Here is a 26,727-nt window from a genome sequence, read left to right as displayed (position 1 = left end):
GTTAATAGAGTGAGAGATAAATTAAAGGAGGTAAAAGTCCTCGATGATGTCAAATTATCAAAATGTCGATTTGGAATCGAATGGGAATGCTTTGATAACCCTGAAGACAAAAAAGAAAAAAAAAAGGAAAAGAAATGCAAGCATATTATGTTTCAATGATAGGGGAATTTACAAATATATATATATATGATACATTATGTAAACGTACATTCGAAAACTTTTCTCAATAAATCATTTTTGAATGGAATGAAAATCCATTATATTCTAATTCCATTAATAATGAAAAAGAATGCGTGAGTGTGTATTGGCGCTCTGTTTGGCCAGACCTTATACCTAGACTTATCAAACTTGTATTCTGTGTGTGTGTGTGTGTGTGTGTGTGTGTGTGTGTGTGTGTGTGTGTGTGTGTGTGTGTGTGTGTGTGTGTAATTATATTTTAAAATCTAATTTAAACTTAATTATTTTCCTAATTTTTAGCTCAATTCAGCACATATTAACTTCATTCTAAAATACTCTCTTATTTCCTGATCCCATTCCACTGTTTCTATTTAACCCTTTATTTACTGACCGTACTTAAAAGTATCATTTAAATCTGGTTTATATTTTTGCAATAAGACAATTTTTGTTGATGGTATTCTAAAGAACACGGAGAATGTAACCCAAAAATCAAAAAGTTAATATAAGCTAAAAGTAGAAATTAAAAATAGTTAATTGATAATTAAATTAATTAAGATATTTCTATTAATTAAAATATTTTTCTTGGGTTCCCTGGGATTATTCTGCAAGAAAGCTCAACTACTAGTGCCAAACTGAAGTTGAAAAATTGATGGCAACATAATTCAGTAAATAAAGGGTTAATTAATTCGACAGAAGCTTTGTAAAAATGCTTAGGTCGGCGGTTCACACACTCCGAGTAAAGGGATAAAAAATTTCTCACCTAAACAAATTCTTTTAAAGATCCCTATAAGTCCCTTATCTAATTCGACACGTGTAAGAAATCCCTATCAGAATCTCACAGTATATAATCACGGGAATAAATTTTACATTAATTTTTCTCATTTCGCTCTGTGTCGTTCTGTGTTGATATCCTCGTAGCTTATGCTTGCACATAAATCATGCTTCTCGGGATGAAATAAAATTCAAAGTGTCTTTCCTGTCTTCGGCCACGATTCTGCTTCAAAGGATTAAAAGGATTATATATATATATATAATCCTTTTGATGATGCCAATTTATTCACTGCACAATTTTTACGCTATTTTTAACTAACCTTTTAAAAATACTTAAACGTATTTATAATAATATATTTCGTTGTTGAAGTGAAATTTAAATTATTTTTATTGTTGCTACTTACATTTCATGCTTACTTCGGCTTACTTTTTTTTTTTCGTGTAGAGTAATTTGTAGTATAAAACATGATTACAATAAAAAAATTTGTTACAAAAGTATACAACACTTTTGTGGGCTTTTTACAAATTAGCGTAAAAATCAACATTAGATTTTTAAGATATATTATGTTAGTAAGCAAAATTTTAATTTTATTATACTGAAAATTTATTTTCAGAATCAAACAATGATGAAAAATCTTTAAAGTGCGCCCATCTTTAAACATTGCTGTTATTTCTTGTGATATATTGGATATATAATTATATAGGCAAAAAAATCTAGGAAATGTATTATATAATGAATGGAACGATGTAAGTTTTCTAAAATAGTATAAGTTAAAGATCTATAAAAATTTGAAATTTAAATACATTTTCTTAAAGAAGTTTTTCAAAGAAAGCCTTACACAATATTTAAATGAATTTTTTTTATCAATCCTGGAGAAATAACTATTCGTCAAAGGTACTGAGTAAAGAATAAACAGTTCTATTGTGTTTCACAATGCGAAAATAGAAACGTGTTTGGTGTCTTTTTAGAATGCCGGTTAAAAAGATTATTTATTTAAAAAAATCAAAAAACTTCTAATTTTTCCAAAAAAAAAAACTTGGTTTAATTAATATTTCGAGTATTTTTAGATATTTTTTTATTCCTTCTTAGCATCAAAAAAAATCTAAAGTTTTGCTTCAAAAATAGCAAAAGAAACCATCTTAGTTGTAGTTTCGATGAACACACACACACACACACACACACATATATATATATATATATATATATATATATATATAATTGCTGAATCGGCTGAACGCCGACGCATTCACACGCTCAGAGTGAAGGGGTAAGCGTGTCCAGTAAGCACATTCTTTTTAAAAGGTCCCTGTGTTTAACACGCGTCAAAAATCCTTATCAGAATCTTAATAATATATTTGCACTGTAAAATAATATTTTCCCTATCCATATCTCATGTTTTAAAAGACGAGGGGTAGTTTATTTCTTTCTTCTTCCCCACTTCTGTTTTCGTGCCGCATCTCTGCTTGTAAATAATTATGCTTTCCCGATGCATTAAAAAGAATTTAAAAATGTAAAAAGTCTTTTCACTGTCTTCAAAACTGCATCATGCTTCACATAAAATAATGCTTATATATATATATATATATATATATATATATATATATATATATATATATATATATATATATATATATATATATATGTGTTCGCATACATAATGAGGGATAGACAGACAGATTTATACTTTTTATACTTGAACAATTTCGTCATTCATTTGATAGATCTAACATACTTGTTTGCAATACCACATACTTAAATTCCGTTCTCTATTTTTCTTCCCGTTCTACTATCTCGTATGTGAAGTATAGAGAAAGAATTGCAATCGTCAAAAAAACAAATAGATAATCGAATTCGAAATTGTGAAGAATTTTGACGTTTTAGATCTTTCTGAGTTTTAAAACCGCATCTTTGCCTTGCGTCTGTCTGCCTGTGAACAGGATAATTCAATAATACTTTGAGTTACCCGAATGAAATTTGTTATGTGGATTTCAGACCAACTCTGTACATTTCTATCAAGTATTGTACAAATTCCAATTTAGAGGAAGCTTTGTCAGACAGAATATAGTTTAACATGATAACTACAAAACAAAAAGTGTTTGATAAATAAAATTTAGTACATAGTAGTAGTAGCACAAAAATAGATTCTTATTTGCAACTATGGATATGTTCTAATAATAATTCTATAAATATGTTCTAAAAAGTGTGTTTCTAATAAATGTTGCTGTAAGTTATTCTTTCTTCCTCCATAATGTAAATATATCCCTCTATCGTTCATTAAAATTCCAAGCAATGATAATTCAAATCACTGACTCTCTGACACGCCCGAAGGCACACTGAAAAACTTGAATGACCGGACCATCGCGACAGCAATTCTGGCGGAACTGTGGTTGAGTCCTAGGGGCCATCACCGGCCACGGAACAACCCTTCCCTAAGGAAGTGCCTCCCGTCATCGATGGAAGGAGCCAGGCCCCAACCTTTTCGTGTGCCTTCCAGAGATCCAATCACCATGCCGGAAGCATGTCATCCTCATTTCGAGGTGCCTCCCTTGGGGGGTGAATCAAGCAGTGGTAAAGAAATTTTTGCCTATTACTTAATAAATTTTGAAATATAAACAAAACAAAAAAGTTGATAGGCCCATCTTTTTTAGCAAGAAAACTCTTAGAAATTAATTAGCGTCTCATAATGTCTTCTTTTTTAAGCTGAATAAAAAAGTAGATTCAAGTATCATACGTAAACGATCATTTGAAGAAATTTTTCATTTGACACTGGAAACTTCCCAGTACATTGATCCGAATTCTATGTTTACTAAATCCCCTTTATCCTGAAAGTTCCAAAACAAAATTCTTGACCGTGAATCGAAAGCACCACAGTGTTAAAAATAAACGAAGATGAAAGCGGATTCTAATTTTCGACAAATCCGTTCACACCTTTTAAGCATCATCGAGCTCAAAGTGCAGAGGATTGCGGAACTGTATAGAGGTATCTATTAGCGGAAAACTTGTCATCCGTCAGAAAACGGCCTCTTAGTAACGGTTGGAGAATAAGCTGAAACTCATCGTCATTCGATGCGTTTCAGGCAGTGATCCAGCTGGTAGTTTTTATTGGTAAACATTTGCTTGGTTGCGGAATATTAAAAGACGGAACAAATACCTATAAGATTATCCCTAACAGAAAATAGCTGTTTTTACTTTTTACTTAATATAGGACGGCATCCTGGCCCAGGGGTAGCGCGTCTTCAACGTGATCTGAGTGCCCCGGGTTCGAGTCCCGGTTTGGGCATGGTTGTTTTATCTGCGAGATGTGTGAATGTGCCCTCCTGTAAAAAGGGATTGTGCAAGCGAATGAGTGATGCGTGAGTAGCAAAGTCGTACTCTTGGCTCTAGTTGGCGCTACTATAAAAACAAGAGACGCTCCCCCTCTGCCTTAAATCGTTGTCTTCGTAGCAACGGGCTTATCCGTGGCAAGTGCCATTAGAAACAACAACAATAACTTAATATAGAGAAATCATGAAAACACTCGAATTTGAAATTCTAACGAATCTCCACATCTCTTTTTCGAAAATGCATGTCTGTTTGTGACAAAGATAACTAAAAACTGCTTTGAGCTAGATGAATGAAATTTGGTATATGATCTATGTAATAAATTTGTAGATTTATATCAAATTTTTAGCAAAATCCATACATAAGAAGTCTGACTATCCGGCTGCTCGAATATAAATTAAAACGATAACTACAAAAATAAAGAGCCCTAGGTGGATAAAACCAACTCGTGGTGGATTGAACTATGACTGTCTGTCCGTTTGTACCCTCCGTTTGTATGTTTGTATGTAAACACGATAACTCAAAAATGCAATGATTTAAATGTATCAAATTTGGTATGGGGTTTTGTGACCACAAATGCCAAATTTTTGTTTCAAGTGGTTGAGAAAAATGTATCTAAAACACAAATTGTTTTTTTATACTGTTAACCGCATGCCAGGAATTAATCGCCAAAAAATTCGCCAAGCTTATCACGACAGATTCAGTAAAAATGCTAAATCACGCCAAAGACTGATATTTTGTGATTATTGTACGCCACTGCCATGAAAATTGTTCACTGGGATAACGTCTTTATTAGAGAGTATGAGAGGAATCTTTGGGAAGACCACTCACGCTAGTTATTATAAGTAATAAATCTGAATTGATCAAGATAAAAAATTACAAGAGTAAGAAGATATATAAAAGGAATTTTATCAAGAATATTGATATCTTTTTTTTCCAATTAGTAGATCCTCTCTTAGAACATAATTAACTATTAAGTTTCAAAAATGAATGTTTACACAGATGATGTCCTATCATTTTAGTATTGGCGACCTAAACGACATAACCACTAGACAAAAGTGATCACCTCTGTCCAGAGACTGTTAACTGGCTTATGAAGCTAGCGCCACATGGTTAGTGAAGATATCATTCAAACTCATGATTCATTTCCACATTGTCTAAGACTTACATCTTCTTCAAACCGATCTGATCAAAACGATTTTAAGATGAATGGATTCAATTTAAGATCAGTGGGTGTGGTCTTCTTAAAACTTCGTGCATACTGTCTAATACAGATGTTATCCCAGTAAAACCTTATATGGCATTGGCATACTACACTTACGAAATATTAGTCTTTAGCTTGAATATAGCCTTTTTATTGAATTTATAGTGGCAACCTTGGTGATTATATCCCTGGTATGCGGTCAAAATTATCGAATTTCCGTATAAGACGCGTTTTTCCCAACCGATTGAAACAAAAATTTGACATGAAACTAAACTTAAAATCGCAAAATCACATACCGATTTTGACATATTGGAAGTCATCGCATTTTTGAGTTATCGCGTTTATATGTTTCAGAAAATACAGATCTACAAACGGCCACCACCACCCCTTTGGAATTCGCTCATAATTTGAAAGATGTCTAAACAAAAATGTGTCATAAAACTAGACTTAAAGTCACAAAATCAGGCATTAAATTTAATATATTTAAGTCACTGAGTTTTTGAGTTATTCCGTTAACATGTTTGTCAAAGTACAGACGGACAGATGGTCCACTCCTTGACAGATTTCGCTTTTAATTTAGTAGGGGGCCTTTCCAAAGATGTTAATTCTGTGTATGGAATTTTATCTATCTAGTTCCTTTCTAGGGCCGTGGAAAGTATGCTTCCCACCAAATTTATCAATCTTTGCATGAAATTATGTAGGTTGGCATAAGTTCTCACAAAATTTTTTTAGAAAGACAGAAACTTAGATGCCTCAGTTCTTTATCTTACACAAAATGATGTGTCTTGATTTATTACTGAATTATTAATTAACCAAATTAATTAATTAATCAAATTAAATTTATCTAATAAACTAAATGAATCCCTTTTCTTATTGTAATTCCAAGCCTAAAAATATGTTAACATAATATGACTAGAAAAAAATGGCCCTTTAAAGGGTTAAATTATATTTGAGCAGTCGGACAGACAGATTTACACTGAAGGGATTTTGTCCGAAATTTGACAGAAATCTAGAAATTCGGTTTTAGAATTTTATATCAAATTTCATCTGTTTAGCTCAAAGCGTGTTTGAGTTATCTTTGTGAAAAACAGACAGATGGACATTTTCCAAAAATGTGTTTTTTCAGCTCAGGAAGGGTTAAAACGCGGAGATTAGTCAAAATTTCGAGTTTGAATTCTTTAACGATAACAATACTTTCTCTGCACTTCGTATAAGAGAAAGTAAAAATTCATCAAAAGGCGGAAATTCGGTTCAATATTTATAAAAGATTTCATCTTAATTCTTCTTCATTAAGACGATTATCTAACCTCCCTCGTAACGCGACTTAAATTATGTAAAATGTTAGCGGAAGTTTCTTTCGGAACCGCGCAAGCGTTAACGAAAACTTTCTTTAGAAAAAAACGGAGTGAATCGACAGATTTTCCAGTCGGTGGGAAACGGGATCGAGTCTTCGACCGGTTGACCCGGAAATCCACTTTTTCTCTCCCGCGCGACAGTCCTCTCTCTCAATGCGGCACGTCACGTCATTCATGCAGCGAGATGCGGGTGGGTAAGCAACAATAATATCCATCCTCCCTCCGCCAGACAGTGGGCCATCATTCATTAGCAAGCCGCATTCTTCGTTGCGTCATAAAACGACACTGCAAGAAACATTATCGTGATATGAAGGCTTCTGCGCTATTAATTTTTTACCTGCACCATGTAAAGGAAAACAATGTTACCACAAGAAGAGTGTGGCTCATTCATTTCCCAAAATTCCCCTAAACGCAAAAAGAATATCTACAGAATGTTTAACACGTTTAAGCTGATGATATCTTAATGAAGAAAGAATGTAGAATTCTTTATTTTCCTACAGGGTGCGGAAACCTGGGCAAACAATTTTTAATATAACTTTATTAAAAATAAATAAACTAATAAAATATAACAAATAGTAATAAGAGTAAACCTTTACTGACAAATAAATTTAATTGGTTTCGACATGATCGCGTTTTACATCGAAGCAGAGCCACAAACGCGTATTAAGATTTTCAGCAATGGGCCGCAAATCTTCTACCTTTTTTCTAGCCAATTCCCGTCGAAGCTATTGCTTTAGAGTGTCCAAACTTTTTTGTGGTTTAGTGCAAGCCCTAGACTCCAAAATGGACCATACACTGTAATCCGTGGGATTGAGATTGAGAGAGTTTTGTGCCCACTCTCCAGATGATATCAAGCCCGGAAAATGCACTTTGCACCACTCTTGTGTCTTTTTGGGGCTTGTGAGCTGATGCGGAGTCTTGTTGAAACGTTCACTTTACATTGCAGAAATGAGTTTTGACCCATAGAAGTACAACAGTTTCTAGAATGTCCCGCTGGTACCTTTTTCATTTATTTTAATACCCTCGTCCACAAAACCTAAAAGTGCTTTGCCGCTTGCGCAAGCTCCGCCCCACACCATGACCGACTTTGGATGTTGACGATGTTCAACAATTGCTGAAGTGCTTGGAGCATCTACATACTAGATCCTATCGTTCTGGAAGTTATGAGCTCGTTGAACGGTAAAGAGCTGCTCATTAGTGAAAAGAAATCTCTCCCAGGGCTGACTTGCGGTCCGTTTAAAATGTTTTCGGCATCTTTGGAGCCGCACGAGTTTGTTTTCTTCCGTGAGAAGCTATACTTTTTGTAAATTGTAAGGCTTCAGTCCAAGCTATGTTTTTACCATTCGTCGCATTGATCGATCGCTTATTCCCACTGCACTAGCGATCTTTCTCACTGAAATCCTCGAATTACATTGAACTCGTTTTTTGATGGCCTTAAGGGCTATTGAAAGTGTTCACCGTAAAATTTCGTTTACTTCCTGGAAGCCGACCACCATCGCTAAGATCTTTGAAACAACAGATTGCATCAAACACATTTTGCCAAGACCCATTAAACAAACAAACAATTTCAGACCGTCGTTTTCCTTACTTAAACAACTCTAAACTAGCATATCTTTTGCTTGACATTGTAAAAAAAGTTAAAAAATAATACTTAAACTAAAGAGATAATTATAAAATATCTTATAATCGAAGTGGTAGACAAAAAGAAAGGAACACTAATTGAAAAGAAATTAGTTAACTTCTATTCTATGATGCCATAACTTTGTTCGAGATTTTTTGCCGCACCCTGTATATGCTTTTTTTTCCTTTTCAGTCTCTTTAATTGAAATTTCTTTCATTTTTCATGTTTTTTTTCATTGAATATCTATTCCCCCCCACCCCCATACAGTGAGCCGTCATTCATTAACAAACTGCAATCAGTGTTGTGATATAAAGCGACACTGCGAGAGACATTCTTTAGAAATTTATACTAGAATTGCCATTTTTATATTTTGAAATTTAATTAAGAAAAAATATTTCCACAATAAGAGTCTGTTATATTAATTCATGGAAAAAAAAGATCCTTGCCATATTTTTAATACATAATTAGGTGGTGATTTCTCAGCCGATGAAGGAAGGATTCAGAATTCTTTATCTGTCTCATTGCGGTTTCATTTGACAATCTATTTCGAAGCTTTTTCATTTTGTATTAAGTTAACTGAATGACCACCCTTTACCCTTAGATATCATTCATTATTAAACGGCATTCTGTGTTGTGATATAAAACGACAATGCGAGATACATTCTCTAGAAATCAGTACTACAGTTGCCATTTTTATATCTTGAGCATTAGTTGAGAAATAATGTTGCCACAAGAAATTCTTTTACATTATTTTATGAAAAACTAGCGGTAGTAGTCGCCCCAAAATTTTCTCGCATACTGTTTAATAAAGGTGTTATGTATATAAAACGGAAACGAGTGTAGAACAGATATTGATCTTATTATTTTTTGTCGAATGGCAGCAGTCAAATGTAATCAAATCGCAGTACAAATTTCACTTTATTTCATTGAACATTTCTACAGCTGTCTTTAATTTAACGGCTGTCTTAATACTTTATTTAGGTAATTAATGAAACTGCAAATGTTCGAAATGTTCGGGAGATGGCTCACCACGTCACCAAAAATTCTATACAATCAGAATTGTAAAAGGACAATATAAAAGGTGTCAAAGTTAACTAAACCTGGTAAAATTGCACGAAATAAATCTTGCCGCCGCCAGATGGGTAATCACAAGGATTTGCTTATGAAAATCTATTTTCATGTCTTTAAAACTATTATCAAAAAAAGGGTTTTTGTATTTTCTTGTAACTTAAGTAATTGCCTTTTTAAAGATATCAATTTCATTTCGGTGCAATTTTCCTCATATTTAATCTATTTTTTCGATTTAATTGATATATATATTCTGTAACAATATTTTTAACGTTATGATAAAATCGAATCTCATCCATCAGCAACATTCAATCGCGTGCTTTTGCCAGTCATTAACTCCGAAGTAATACTTTTACTTCCGCTTTCATATCATTATTTGTTTTTTCACTTTAAATCAGTCACGTGCCGTAATTTGTAATTGACTGACTTAATTAAATTCATGTTTTTCAGTCGTGTCAAACAACAAAGTGAAATTTTTAAAAAATGCATTCTATAGTGATCGTTTGACAACCTAAAATGTTAATAATCTAGGCAAACAAGCTAGTCGTAAAAAGGAGCTAATGTAAATTAATATAAAATTAAATCATAATTTAAAATGCCTTTGAAATTTTGATTTTTATTATTTTTAATAAAATAATACTTAATGGTAAAGATGAAATATATTATTAAAATAAACAATTGTTTTACTGCACTGAATTTCAGAAAAACCCAAACAAACAATTTTTAATATAACTTGATTAAAAATAAATTAATTAAGAAAATATAACAAATAATATTAGGAGTAGACTTTTATTAATAAATAAATTTAATTGGTTTCAAAGTGGCCGCCTTTTGCAGTGATGCAGAGGCGTAAACGCTTATTGAAATTTTCAGCAATGGGTCTCAAGTCTTCTACGCGTAATCTAGCCCATTCCCACCGAAACCATTGCTTTAGAGAGTCCAAACTTTTATGTCGTTTAGTGCAAGTCCTAGACCATGCTTGGCATTGTAAAAAAGGCCAAAAAAAACAATACTTAAACTAAAATACACATTATTAAATATGTTATAATTGAAGTGGTAGACAAAAAGAAATAAATAAAAATTAAAAAGAAATTAATTAACTTATATTCTATAATGTAATAATAACGCCCGAGTTTTTTTTTGTTTTTTTGTTTTTTTTTGTTTTTTTTTGCCGCACTCTGTATACATCTTTCAACATCTAAGCGTCTTAAGTAATTCTCGACAAATTCTGCACACAAAATAATTGGGTCTTAGGTAATTCCTAAAATTAAACAGTAAAATAAGTAATAGTAAATTGTAAAATACGTTACACTTATGACTAAAGGACGGGAAGAAAATTGATGAAATAAGCATAACTGCAAAACTCTTGATAATACTCCAAACAATAAATACTTAAAGCCAATCAATAAATTCTAGTTTCTATTCAATACTGGGTCAAGAAGCAACATCAAAGAAATATGTAAAACTATGAAAAATTTTATTTCAGAAATTACTTGTCCTTATTAATAAATTAACGTGATAAAATATATGTAATAATCATGTAATTTGTATTTCATACTGTTTCGGTAATTATTTATTTTAAATGTACAGATAAATTTAAAATTAAATCGTAATTCAAATAACATTTAATATTTTTATTATTTTTACAATTTTTTAATAAAATAGTTCTTTATGGAAGAGAAAAATGAGGCATAAAAATAAACATAATTATTGCTAATAGTGCTTTATAGAAAAAGACAATTTTATTTCAGAAATTACTTAAGTCCTCATTAATTAATTAATGTCGATTAAATCGTAATTCAAATAACATTTAATATATTTTTTTATAATTTTTTTAAATAAAATAGTGCTTTATGGAAAAGACAATTTTATTTCAGAAATTACTTAAATCCTTATTAATTAGTTAATGTAATAAAATGGGTTAAAATATATGTAATCATCATGTAACTTGTTATTTAATTTGTATTTTATACTGTTTCGGTTATTTATTTACTTTAAATATACAGATTAATTTAAAATTAAATCGCAATTCAAATGACATTTGATATTTGTTTTATTTTTATAATTTTTTTAATAAAATCGTGCTTTATGGAAAAGAAAAATACAGCATAAAAATACTGAATGCGCTTCCATGCGCTGAACTTAAGAAATATCAACGCATTTGCCTATTTTAACATTTAAGCATGCAAAGTAATTCTCTATAAATATTTCCACAAAATAGTATGTAAATAGGTCATTCCTAAAATTAAATAGGAAAATATAATATATTTATGAATAAAATCTCAAATAAAGTTGACAAAATGTGCATAAAAATCTTGAAAACGTTGAAAATATTTCAAGTCATAACTATTGAAAACTAATCATTAAGTTTATAGTTCTGACTGAATACCAATCTTTTTTTTCCTTTGCGATGCCAATCGAAATACATAAGACAAAGGATAGTTAAATTTTAGAAATTATCTAAGTCTCAACTTTTTAGCGAATTATTTTAAATATATAGATTAATTTAAAATTAAATTTTAATTCTAATCGCACTTGTTTTTCTTATTTTTTTATAATTTTTTAAATACAGGGTGGTTATAATTAAAGTTCTACTTCTAAATGGTCATAAAAGGAAAACTACTGGATCAAATCTTATTAAATTTTAAATAGTTTAAAGGAGGTCATGGAAATTTCTTTTCGCCAAAGAAAGAGGGGGGAAAGGATTAAAAAACTCACCACCAGGGGTTAAATGATGCTGTATTAATATTGTTAAGCAAAATATGATATGAAGACACCGGGTTAAAAAGTGTTTACTTGTTTCTGAAACGTGTTACAAAGCATGTTTAATGAGTGTTATCACAAAAGCACTGTTTATGGTGATAATCTAAACAATTTGCGGAACTGAAAGATGCGATACACCGACATGTGCGTAACTTTCCTCCTGATATGCTAAGAGCTACTTTTGAGAATGCAGTAATATGATTTAAGTTGCTTTCAGAAAATAGTGGATGCCACATCGAACATGCTTTGTAACACTTTTCAGAAACGATTAAAGACATTTTAAACCGGTGTCTTCATGTTCTATTTTGCTTAACAATGTTACATACAATGGCATTTCTCCCCTGGTGGTGAGTTTTTGAATTATTTTTTTTTTGGTGGAAAAGAAATTCCCATGAGCTCTTTTAAACCATTACCAAGTTTAATAACATTTTGTCCAGTAGTTTTCCTTTTATGACCATTTCAAAGTGGAGCTTTAATTATAACTACCCTGTATTTCCTGTTAGAATTTTGCTAATGCCAGAACTTAAATCGTGAACTATGATAAATTTATGACTAAAATTCTGGAAGAAACTTGGTAAAATATGTAGAACTGCAACAATCTTGAAAAATGTTGAAAATATTTCAAGTCATAACTGCCGAAAGCTAGTCATTAAATTCCGATTTCCTATTGAATACTGAGTCGTCTGCTATAGGAAGGAAGCAATGCCAAACGAAATACGTAAGACTAAACTGCCTTTTAATCTATCAATAGCGCGACATGCATAATTCAATAGGAAATAAAATTACCGGACGAAAACGAAAGTATTGTTTCCTTCGAACACGACTCTGGCAGATGATGCATTCTGATTACGAAAGAGACGCCGCAAGAATTCGAATACATCACCCGTTATGTGGCAGGATTGTTCTTCCAACGGCTGATTGTTTCTGGTGGAAGCGAGCGTCCTTAGGACGCTAATGGACGTCGTAACTGCAACAATGAGGGTCGTGCGCTGCAAGTCCATCCATCTCTGGGTCTGTGGCCTTAAGCTTGAAAGAGAACTGTTTATGTTTATACGGAAATTAAGAATAATTTATCTAGGTGGAATTCCATTGTAGAAAGCTGCTTTCGACAGTTTGGTTGGAAAAAGTATCGAATAAAGATGATGATAGATTTTTTTTTTTTTTTTTTTTTTTTTTTTGTAACTTGGGTTTTTCCTTATTTGTAAAGATGGAGTTTTGTAAAGGATTTTCTAACTGATTGTTATATTAAGAGTTTTAAATTTTGCGCAGTTGTATGTTCCCAGTAATAATATGTATATTTTAATATTTCTAGAACTCAACTGCTATTTAATCTATTAAATTTGGATTACATATAAAATAGGATATCTATTGGTAAATTTGAACCAGTGCGAGGGATTTGCCAAAAATGTTCTCGCATACTCTTTAATAAAGGTGTTATCCCATAGAACGCCATACATGGCATGGGCGTAGAAATAGTTACGAAATATTAACCCTTGGCGTGAATTTGGCATTTCTACTGAGTCCACCATGCCATCCTTGGCGATTACACCCTGATATGCGGTTAATAGATTCAAAAATTGAATCAGTGTTTTAGATGCGTTTTTCTCAAACGATTGAAACAAAAATTTTATATTATGTGATTTGTAATCACATATAAAATAGAATTATATATATATATATATATATATATATATATATATATAAACTCTTAATTTAGCCCATATTAATTTCATTCTCCTATTTCTTGATGCAGTTCCACTTTCTGTTTAATTAATTTAACTGAAACTGTGTAAAAATTACTGCGCAATCAATCTACGTATCAAATGAAAGTGATCCCCTCGGTGCCCTTGCCAAGGTATCAAAGGTCACCACGTGTATTGATCTAGCGCGTGGCCGGAAATCCCATATTATATAAAACTATTTGTTTTATCCCTTCATTTGTTTCGTCCCTTCCTTCCCTGTCCCGCTGGTGTGGCGTGGTGTGGAGAGGGGGGTGCCAGCTCAGGTGTCGTCCTCGTCATCTGACCGTGGTTCAAAATTACGAGGTCCGTCCCAAAATAGCCCTAGTGTTGCTTCAAACGGGACGTTAATATAACCAAACCAAACCAAACCAAACCAAACCTTCCTTCCCTTCTTTCTTACTTCTGCTTTTGTGCCGTGCTGCGCTGCGCCTTCTTGTAAATAAATCATGCCCGCCTCCCGTGAAAGAATAAAACGAAATTAAAAATCCAAAATGGCTCTTCAATGTCTTAAACCTGCTGCTTCAAGCAAAAATAACATTACATATATATGTTATATATATATATATATATATATATATATATATATATATATATATACGTCATTGCATTTTTTAACTATCGTGTTTACATGTTTCTGAAAGTACAGACCGACAGACGGTCAATCCCTGTTGGATTGGGCTCAAACTTTCATTGGTGCCTAGACTATAGATGTTAATTCTGTTATCGAATTTTATGTATCTACTTCTCTTCGTTTTGTATTTAAATTATATTAGAACAGTCAGACTTCCTTTGTGCGGATTTAGTTTATTAGCGGGGAAGTTTTTGTGGGAGGGTGGGGACTATTAATCCATAGAATGCGGTGTCCATAGAAATGTGTCAATAGTTGTCCCCGCTCTCAAATCAGCTTGCGGTAGTAGAAAGACTTCATTAAACAAACAAACTATATAAAAGAAAATTTTTCGGAACCGAAACCAAATATGGTAATTCTGACTGGATGACTCGGTTAAGGTTTTATCCTACAAAGAACACTATAAAGAAGTGTTTTTGAGATTTATCTCGAAACTGGTGGCTGTTGTGGGAAAGACGATCCTTTAAAGTATATTTAGAGATCATAAAATTTCATGGGGGAGGGGAAGGAAAATTAATGAACTCGAACCCACGGGAGGGGTTGAAGGATTGATTTTCTTGATTTTGATAATTATTTATGATTCATGGATCATCTAATAAAAATATTTTATTATGAGATATATTTCTATATCATCTATTATCATTCATTTCTCTTAGTGAACTTTAAATAATTAATTAGAAAAACATTTCTAAGTGACATATATAATAAATCAGTATTCATTTTAGGTAAATGTTTTTGAGTGATTCTGGAGGATTAAGAAGTATTATGGGTTTCACATCCTAAAAGAGCTGGGTGTATGATATGAAATGAGTAAAATCGTGTATATGCATACTATCAGAGCCCTCACGGTGACTTAATGAATATCAAAGAAATCAAAATTACAACATAAAATAAAACTATGAAAGAGAATTTAAACCAAGCGGAAGTGGCCTCTACAGAACTTTCTCACTTACTTTATAATAAAGATGCTACCTCAGAGAACGTATTGTATGGCATTGGAGTGTTATAGTTACGAATTAATAACCTTTGGAATGAATTTATTATTTTTACTGAATATATCGTGTTATCCTATCGAGTTTTTTGGCGATTGATGTCTGGCGGGTGGTTAATAGTTTTCAAAATTGAATTTTTGTTTTAAACGCGTTTAATTTCAACCAATTGAAACAAAAATTTGATATAAAGCTTTACTTGCAGTCATAAAATTCTATACCAAATTTGGTATTTTTAAGTCCTTGTATTTTTCAGGTATCAAGATTATATTTTTCAGAAAGTAAAAACCGATAGATGGATTGATTTGGATCAAAATTTCATAAGTATTTACACTATGGATGTTAAATCTGTGTATCAAATTTTATCAATCTAATTCTCTCCGTTTTGTATTTATCGTTTTAACTTTTAATCGAACAGTTAGGTAGACATATTACCTCTGAACGGATTTTACTATAAATTTGACAGAAATCTATAAAATTGTTGTAAAGACAGTGCATCAAATTTCATAAATCTAACTCAAAACGCTTCTGAGTTATCTTTGTCATAGACAGACAGACATTTCCCAAAAAATGTGTTTTTCCAACTCAGAGAGATCTAAAACGTGAATGTTCGTCAAAATTTCAAGTTCAATTTTTTTTTTTTTTTTTTGAGGCTTATAATGCTTTCTCAATCAACATATAAGAGAAAATAAAAAAAAATAAAAATAAAAAACGATAATGTTGATTTTTCACGTTTATTTATCGTGAAAACTATCACTTACTAAACTCCAGACGATATAAATCGAAACAAATAATGAAATGAAGCCACGTTAAAAAAAGTAGAGTGAGGCAATAAAATGAAAAAGATTGTTGGAAACGATGTTGTTAGAATTTAAATATACATTTAAAAAAATGATGTTCATGATTCCTTAAATTTTAATTTGGCTCCATGCCAAAAAAATACTTCCGTAGTTCCGTTGGCTCCTTGAAAATAAAACTTTTTCCGGCAAATCAGATATAAAATTTTGTATTGTTCATGAAAATTATAATCAAAATTAATGAAAAAAAATTATTTTGAGAACTTTTATTTTAAATGAGAGAGAAATATTTAAATAATGATCTCAGAAAATCTGAAAATAAAGCAATTAGAATGTCAGGAGGAAGAATTTTAATATTATTATTTCTTAAAATGTTTCGGAAAATGTAACCAATTAAAAAAAAATTTTTAATTCAGCTAATAAAGCCAAAAGCAAAAGATTTTAGTTTTGTTCGAAAAGCACTAATTTTTTTCTATAATCATTAGAAATAATGTATATATGGACATAAGAAAAATAACATAGAACACCACAAAATATTAAATAAAACATTTACATTAAGTTTTTAAAACCCAGACTTCTAGGTGTGTTGAGTCAACATTACAATATTTGCTGTCAAATTTCATAGATATATGTACAAAGCACTTGTTTGGATGTTGCAGAGAAAAGCATATACAAATGTTTTTTAAAGTATACTTGGAAAAATAAACTAAACAGTAAATCCGATTTGTGTGTGTGTGTGTGTGTGTGTGTGTGTGTGTGTGTGTGTGTGTGTGTGTGTGTGTGTGTGTGTGTGTGTGTGTGTGTGTGTGTGTGTGTGTGTGTGTGTGTGTGTGTGTGTGTGTGTGTGTGTGTGTGTGTGTGTTTTACCTACATTAACAGATTATCTTCTTCTTTGCACTAAGAAGTCTAAACAGAAAATTTGAAAAGTAAACTGGAAGTGGCACTACACCGCTTCAAAACTGGACGAAATATAATAATTCATAAGCTTCTACTTTAAAAATATCAAATTTGCTGATACATTCCGAACTATCAAGCATAAAATTCCAAACAGTGTTAATAAAGAATCACAATATTTGCTAATGGCTTAATACTGAGCATGTTACATCGACGAATCATTTCCTCTTATGGCAATGAATATCTTAAGAATAGATAGCAAAATTATTATTACATCCCTTAAATACTCTAATTCCTTTTGGCTCAAAATACCCAGCAACACTGTTATGATATCTACAGGTTGTTGGACAGTATTTAGAAAGTCGTACAAGTCGAGGAGATATATCGCAAAATATCTTACAACGTCGTGAAGATGTAAAATATCCTGTGCTGATAGAAATGCTATTGCGGATTGCAATAAAGAGAGGTACATCATCTGAGAATGAACTCGAAATTTGGAATCAGTGCCTAATTCAAATAAATATAATCGAATCTAAGTACAGTACAGATTTGTAAGCAAAATATAGTGAAGTTGGTGTCGCTGTATTTTATGAATTCTGGCCAGCCAAGCTTGAAAACTCTTTCTAACTGGCGTATAAAATTAAATCCTTCGTTTTTATTTTAAAAGAATCAAATTATAGTTGTTAACATGCTTCAAGAATCGGACATTTCTTCTAGTCAGGTTATATTAATTCCTGATGTTCACATGTGTCAGAATTTGTCTTGAAAAATAATTCTTCCCGAGTTCAATTTCCAAAATAAAGCGTAACCACCTTCTATCATGAAAATTCTCTTCCTAAAAACCTCTCAAAAAAGAATTTCAAGATGTCAGCGCCACAGATACATCCAAATAAATCTGCATATTTTTCTTCATTCATTGAAGTTTTTTAGTATGTATTAACTTTGACTCTCTGACAATTAGGGGATGCCAACGTTTGCTGCTAAAAATCCCAATTAATCTAATTCAATTAATAAGTCCACTCGTTTGGAAGCACTAAGGACAAGTAATCTTGAAAAGAAATATGTGTCCTGGTGGATCAACAATTGTTGACATTAACCTTGAGCTAGTTTGAAATGAATCTCTATGAATGACAGATCTCTCGAAATAGGAGAAGGGAAAAGATGCAAGTGCCATTAACTTTATCATTGCCCTTATTTGTTTGTTTTTATACCGTGTTAACAGAATTTTCAGAAAAGGACCACATAAATCTGGATCTTGTCTTTTAGCCCGTGATAGCGTGTTAGTTTAACAGTTTTAATATTCATTTCGGAAAATGCGATCATTTTCTCACGTTAGTCATGTATTTTGGCAGTAAATTATGTGTCTATGAAGTGTCCAAATTATTCTAGCTAAAATATGCCAGTTGCAAATACAAATTTAAGGGACTTTTAGGAGATAATAGCTACACAAACTGGAGAAAACTGGGTATTTACTTATTTTTACGGTATCCACGATAAATTAAAAAAAAATGCAAACCGTTGCTTACTCGGCAACGGGATATTCGCAACTTAAAGTTGGCGATCTTGGAGTAATCTGTAAATCACCAAGTAAACCCGAGATCTCAACCCTGTTGGTGGAACCTTATGTATAATACAGCTTTGTCATCTCTACATAATCTGAAAATTGCCAAATAAACCAATTTTGTTGGCATTCTTGATGTAATCTGATAGGCGCATAGTAAACTCGCGGGGCGGTAAAAATAAACAAGCACCGACGATTGACTAAAAACGAAGCTCTCGAATAATAAATTCAATTTTTACTTTTGGTTTCTCGACTAAAAGTGCGTGGATGGCTACTCATAACTATGGTTTTTCTTTTCTAGTTATAAAAGATAATTTGATCACCTGTAGACTAGGCTGCATGAATTTATGTTTCATATATATATATACGAATTCCTACCAGAAACTTATTGTTTATCAGATTTGATAACTTGGAGATCATAATAATTCACTTGGCAGAAGGAGTTAAAAAAGTCACATGATAACATAACATAAACCTATTTATATATTTCATGCAAGACAAGATTATCGAGTAGGAAAAAATGGGCAACTATCTAAGAATCCTGCAATTTTGGGAAGTCGGAGGCTTCAAGATTTTTTAAATTGATTGACTAAAGTTAATTTTAAAAAATAAAAGTATGAAGCCTGTAACTTTATCACATGATGCTTCGGATTAGAAGTTCATATCTCCTTTCAATTTTTTCGTGGTTCGATGATTCCAAACAGTTTGAGAACAGGACCAGATTAAAACCTCTAGAAGCCCTTAAACATTTCAAATCACGGGTTCTTTTTATAAATTATATATTTCTCTTCACAACGTCTAAAACCAGATTTTTTTTATTGTTTTATATTCTAACTGATTTTGATTTTAATCTCTAGCAACAAAGATTTAAAAAGTAAATTTTGACAAACAAGTAACAAAGCTTCAAATTTCGAGTTATTTTCAAGAAATTTGATCTCAATATCTCACCTATAAAAAAAATCAAAATTCAAATTTGGAAATAATTTTTTAAAAAAAATCGTGAAAAAGAGCAATTTTTTAAAAAATCTAAATCTTAATTAATCATATGATAGTATAACTTTTAAATTATAAAGTAATATATCGTTTAAAATTATTAAACTTATAAATAATAATTAATTAGGAATTCTGTCAGCATAAAGTTCGAAAATTTAAACAACTCTTGAATTTATTTTTATAAATTCGAATGCAATATCCTTCTGAAAATACCACAAGGAAAATTGGAGACATCGCCCCTGCACCTGATCCATGGTTCCCTAGTTTGTGACCTACATTGCTTTTTTATTAACCCAGCCTTACTTGAGAAAACTACTTTAAGAATCAGAAATATAAGATGTTTGCAAAACATAATAATTCAAGCGCGATTTTTTTTTAATTCTACGCATTTAGAATACAAGATTATTTTTCCTTCCAGTATTCGAACATCCCCAGTGAACACACGCCACTGGATTCGCAATGTTTGGAAGCGTGCTCGGTGAGGCGAGGAACGAAGCGACAAACAGCGCATGAATGCATTTCGATGCGACGCTTCCGACTCGCTTTCCATTCGGCCGTTTAGGGGCAAGGTCGGCTCGCGGCCGCTCTTTGTTATCAGATCGGAAGGAGGGAAAAAAAGTGGACCATCCGGAGGGTTTCGAAATGTTGGAAGGAAAAATCGAAATTTTAACGGAAATTCAGAAGCGAGGAAAATGACCAGAAATTCACTCATGATTCCCACTGAATGTTTCAATGAATTTATACTCTATGGCAATTAGAAATATGAGATGTTTAGCAATTTGTTTTCATGAAAAGTTTAAAGTTGTTTGGAAAAATTGATATTTTCCGTTTGGGATTCATCAGTTCAGAGCGAAAATATTGACGAAAGATTCTATTTTGTCGCAAAATATTGGCATCAATGTAATATTATAGAAAATACCCAAACACTCGCACATTCACAGATACATTGGAATGAAAAGGCGGACGAACTTGCAGAAATGGTCACGGAGTAGCACCCATTGCTCGAGTGGATTGCTTCAGAAGATTTGATTCCTTATTATCAAGAAATCTCACTATAAAAACGAATCACATTTTCCAAAATAGCAAATATCGATATCCTCGCGATGTTCCCTCCATGTTTTCCATTAATTCATAGCTTGAAAATAGAAAAGAAGATATCATAACTGCGCGTCTTTTAATCCGGATGATTACAACTCCAGCTCTGTTGAATAGATTTCGTCTACACAATTAATTATCCCCACTGCCAAGTCTGTAATCATGAAAATAACATTGAATATATCATCATGTTTTGTTCCAAATACACAACTCATAGGTTAAATCTTTTTGCAAAACTTAATATTGATCTTCATTCTTGTTCTTCATTCAAAACGTTTATTCAAAATGCTGTTTCTAATAAGCAGTATCTTCGGATCCTTCTCTAATATCTAAAGTTTTTTTAACATCTATTGAATGAACTCTTTTGGCATTAGTGGATAACGACCTTTGTTGCCCCATTCCAATCAATCAATCAATCACTCCAAATTGTTGATAAGCAGGCGAAGAGCAAGTCATCGTCAAGCTAAAATATTTGCGGTAGCACAACAAAAACCAGCGAGCGTGGTCTCCCAACGAGTTTCTCCCATACTCTCTAATAAGCTTGTCATGCCAGAGAAGGCCTTGCTAGACACTGGAGTACAACAATTACGAAATATTCACTTTTGGCATGTGAATCTATCGTTTGGTTAGTGAATATATCGTTGTCATTCTTGGCGATTTTATTGGCTATTAATCGCTGGCATGCGGTTAATAGTATCCAAAAATAGAATTTGCTTTAGCTGCGTTTTTACCAACCAATTGGAACAAAAATTTGACATAGAATTCTCAATAGTAGTCTTGATATCCAAAAGTGGTTATAAGTTCTTTATTATAGAAGGTTAACTTATTCGTATATGGCATTTCTATAAGAATAATTTATTCGTAAAGGGCATTTCTATCAGAATAATTTATTCGTATAAGGCATTTCTATCAGAATAATTTATTCGTATAAGGCATTTCTATCGGAATAATTTATTCGTATATGGCATTTCTGTTATTCAATATAAATGTTCAGTTTAAAATGCCTTTAAACAGGCATTTTTCCTTTTTTTTTTTAACTTTGAACAAACCTTATTAAAGGATCTACAAATTGGAGAAAAAGAGATCCATATTCTTGATAAAATTCTTCCTATATATATACTTATTCTTGTATTATTTTTTTTATTTTTAACAATTCAGATTTATTACTTATAATAACCATTGGTGCTGGTCTCCCCAAAACTTTCTCTCATACTCTCTAATAAAGATGTTATCCCAGTGAACAATTTGTATGGCAGTGGCGTACAATAATCGCGAAATATCAATCTTTGGTGTGAATTTTAGCATTTTTACTCAATCTATAGTAGCAATCTTCGTGAATTTTTTGGCGATTAATCCCTAACATGCGTTAATAATATTCAAAAATTGAATTTATGTTTTAAATACGTTTTTCTGAACTGATTGAAACAAAAATTTTGAAGGAAAAATGCACTTGTAGTCAAAAATTCCCATACCAAATTTGATATATTTAAGGCATTGCATTTTTGAATAACTGGATTTACATACTTCTGAAAGTACAGATAGACAGTCAACCCATTGTTGGAAGTGACTTAAAATTTGACAGATGTCTACGCTATAGATGGTAAATCTGTGCATTAAATTTTATACGTCTAACTCTCTTTGTTTTGATGCTAACTTATATTCAAACAGCCGTACTGCTGGACATCCTCTGAGCGGATTTAACTCAAAATTTAAAAGAAATCTGCAAATTTTGTATAAAGTCCATCCACCAAATTTCAACAGCCTGGCACAAAGCTTTTTTTGAGTTATTTTTGTCACAGAATGGTAAATGGATATTTTCTAAAAATGGGTTATTCGAATTCATAAAAGTTTAAAACGTGAAGATTCGCCAAAATTTCGAGTTCGACTTTTTTTATCATTACTATACTATCCCTATACTACGTATATGAGAAAGTTAAAAAAATAATAAATTTATTACTAGATTGGTTCACTGTTCATTGCTAATTAATAAAAAGCATAATAATATTTCCATTTGTTTTTAATAACGCTATACAGAATTTTGAAAATATTGTTTTGATTCATCCCACTGATTGTATTCATCTTGCTTTATAGCATGTAAAAACTCTTCTCAAATCTAACTGCTACATCATTTTTAACCTTTTAATCAAATACCATTTGGCAAAAAGAAAACATCATTGGTCTTTCTTGTCAGAAAGAATAATGAACACAGTTTACGAAAATATTCCGTGGTTAAGCGCTTTATGAGAATTGCCTTAGGAAAACACAGAAAATGTAATGAAGACGAACTTTCCAAAATAGCCAGTAGAGCACGGATGTTATTACAATCTGTTATGCGAAAGAGAACGGAACAGAACGACTGTATTTAATATTAGCTATTCTCAACAATGAAATCAGCTGCATTAAAACTATCAAGGAAATTCAAAATTCATGTTCTACTATGAATTCTAGTCCACCTTTATGATTTTAGTCTCAGAAGAAGGGGAAAAATGACAAAAAAAAAAAGAAATTAAGGACGTGGTCCACTTTGTCTAAGGTGTTAGCGCGTGCTTAAGTTACTAAGTTCCCATCCTTCTTGTTTCAACTCAAACTGAATATTTTTTTTGCCATATTTGACTTATGAAAATTCCATATTTTTCTAGCCATCTCTTAAAGATTTTCCATCATAGCATTCGAATTCGAGAATTTTTTATTCAAATGATTTATAATAAGTATTCATAGCCAATAATTGTGAATTCGATAGAAGCCAATAAATTCTGCAACTCCTGTGAAAGCTCTTGATTGGTAGTTGACCTAACGTATTATTGTGTGTTTACAGTTCAATTTTTGTTAACATTAGTCCATGGATTTGGCTACAGATTTCATATGGATCTACACTTAAGATATTAAAATTTTGAGCCAAATTTCATCTATTTAACTGACGACGTTTTATTTATCTTTCACTTTCGCAAAAACAGACAGACTGACAAGATTTTTATCAATGGATTTCTTGCAAAATTTGGTACTTTTCCATTAGCTGGGCGCAAAAGCTCACCAAATAATGCAGAATTTCGCCAAATTCGCGTTTGGTTCACAATTCGTTAGCCGGGCGCAAGCAAATAATCGCCAAATTCGCATTTGGTTGACAATTGGCGACATTTTCGACCGGCTGACGGAAAACTACCCAAAATTTGATAAAGTCTACATATTTGTTAAAGACCATATCCCAGATTTCATTATCCACATATCCATTTAAGATAGACCCAATTTTCTTATCTTGAATACCTAATTTCATCCGTCTAGTTTTAAGTATTTTTAGGTTATCGTGCTCATAAACAGATAAAGTGACAGATAGGCAAGACTAATTCCAAAAAAAAAAAAATTTTTTTTTGGAATTAGTGATGTCTAAAGCGTAGAGATTCATCCAAATCTCTAAGTCATTATTATTATTTTTTTATTATTAAGTTTTGTATTTACCTTGGACTTTGACGAATTTTTTTAACTATTGTATCCCTTTCTAATTATATATTTCGAACACGAGAAGGTAAAAAAAAACTCCGGAGTATTAATGGCAAAAGCATTGAAAGAAAACAATAATTCGTATCTGTTATTTCGTAAGTCATCCTAAAAATATAAAAAGGAAAACGAAACAAAAATATAATAATCTTTAAAATAATTTTTAGGGTCTGTTTTTTTTTAATTTCTATATTTCATAGTATAATGTAGCTTTTACACTAAATCCAGTTTATGCAGATAATATTTTAATTCGTTCTGTTCTGTTTCTGTTTCTGTGCTCGATATTCGTAAATTCCAGTTAGTAAGTTTTTGAATTCCAATAGCCATTTCTTCAACATAGAAAACGCAATTTTTTTTATGATGATAACACACATTTGCCGATCGGCCTACTTCCGAATCAAAATACAAAGCCCCACGATTAGAACCTTCTTCTCTCGTATCTCCAATATATAAATACTGGTTCAATTTCTCACGAAGCCACCAACATAGAAACATCACGATCAGCTTTTAGTTTCAAATTGACACATTTTCTCACGGTCTTTCTTCGCATTTTTTTATCTGATATCGCTGGGTGTACCATTACTATTCTTAAAAAACAAAACAGGATTAGTACATGCATTGCTTGGTTTTTCAGGCGATTGATTGCTAGCAAAAATCGAAAAATTTCCGTTACTAGAGAAAGTTAAATAAACCGGAAACCTATTCATTAATGTTGCCACAAACAGCATTCTAAAAACAGAATAATAAGCAAAATTGTTTTAAACACATCTACTGTTAATTTGATGTTAATGAAAGTCTTACTTTTTTTTTTTCACCTTTTGCCCTCAAGTGCAATATAAATACTTACTATGACGTAATAATGATATTCATTAAATATTTTAAACAATACTGGTAAAGGAAACCTCAAAAGTCAGTAATCAGGTGACTCGCGATCTACCAATCACAAAGCGAATAACGTGCAATGTTTAAATTTAAAAAAATTATGTAATAGAAAGAACAAATCGGCGAGAAATATCACGTGGGTATTAAAGAGTCGTGAAGAAGCATTTGTGATCAGGAGCGAATATAAAAAACCGGTTTCGTAACTGATTGTATATAAGCATGGAAGTGAAGTTGTGAAGTGCATGTCAGAGTAGTCGAGTCGTGTTCACGTTTAAATTAGCAGTTATGGACCTTGACAACATGGATCCAATTGCCAAAAGCGCCGAATTAAAGAGATGCAAAGATGCTATATTTCATGGGAAGAAGAAAGTAACAAAAGTCCGCTACATGATAAGAAAGGACCCCAACAACCGGGAATTGCCCGCCCTAGAGAAGAAAGCCCAACAAGAGCTCAATGAACTCTACGAAAGGCTCTGAATATTGACAGCAGATCAACATGATAATACCCCCCGACACAGCCGAACGAATTCCACGAATTCGCAACGATCCACTACCTCAAGTGCTTATGCTTCTGATTATCCATACCTCGGCTCTGAATCGGAGAGAACTCCCACTCCTGAGAACATAGCAGCTGCCCAGAACCCAGACCAGCCTGCTCCTAGATCAACCACCAAATCCGTTGCTTCCGCAGACTCATCACCCGGTAAAACTCCACAGAACAGCACAGATGTGACACAACCCGACGAAGATATGAATGTCGACGACTTCATACCAGTATCCCCAAGGAAAACAGCGAAGAGAACCCTCTCTACAACTAATGAACCTGATATTGAGACTGCGAACAAATACACCCTTTTGGAAGACAATAAAAAGCAAGAAATCACACACTCTGAAGATCCCAAAAAGTCAAAAATCCCAGCCATCAATCTGAAAATATCCGAAAACTACAGCATCATACTGACGACAATTCCCAAGAACCATCAACACCTTCAGAAATAACTTTATTCAAATCTCGCCACATGCCAAAGAAGAAAGAGATAAGATTCTCACCCTCCTAGATGAAAAGAATCAAGAATACGTTCTCTCTGAATCTTTTGAAGACCGCCCACTTAAAATCATCATCAAGGGACTCCCAGTCAACATGGAAAGTAGTGTTATTAATGAAGAACTCCGAGAAAGGAATTTCCACCCATTAAGAATCTCCCAGCTGAGAAAGTATCGTGAGAAAACCCTCTACCCAATTTTCTTGTTTGAACTAAAAAGGACTGAATATGTTCAAGATATCTACAACCTGAAATCAATAGCCTTTCTAAAGATCAGAGTTGAAACTTACAGAAAAAGAAACAAAGCCACGATGTGCTACAACTGTGCTG

General features: G+C 32.2%; 1 protein-coding gene across 1 annotated transcript in view; it reads right to left on the bottom strand.

Moving 5' to 3' along the window:
• Positions 1–26,727, bottom strand: part of LOC129976558 (uncharacterized) — a 106,281-nt gene that overhangs the window by 57,328 nt on the left and 22,226 nt on the right. The gene's annotated exons all lie outside the window — the stretch shown is intronic.

This window comes from Argiope bruennichi, chromosome 7 (assembly GCF_947563725.1).
Source record: "Argiope bruennichi chromosome 7, qqArgBrue1.1, whole genome shotgun sequence".
Lineage (NCBI taxonomy): Eukaryota > Metazoa > Arthropoda > Arachnida > Araneae > Araneidae > Argiope > Argiope bruennichi.
Note: the sequence above shows the minus strand (reverse complement) of the source record. Positions and strands in the feature narration are given on the sequence as shown.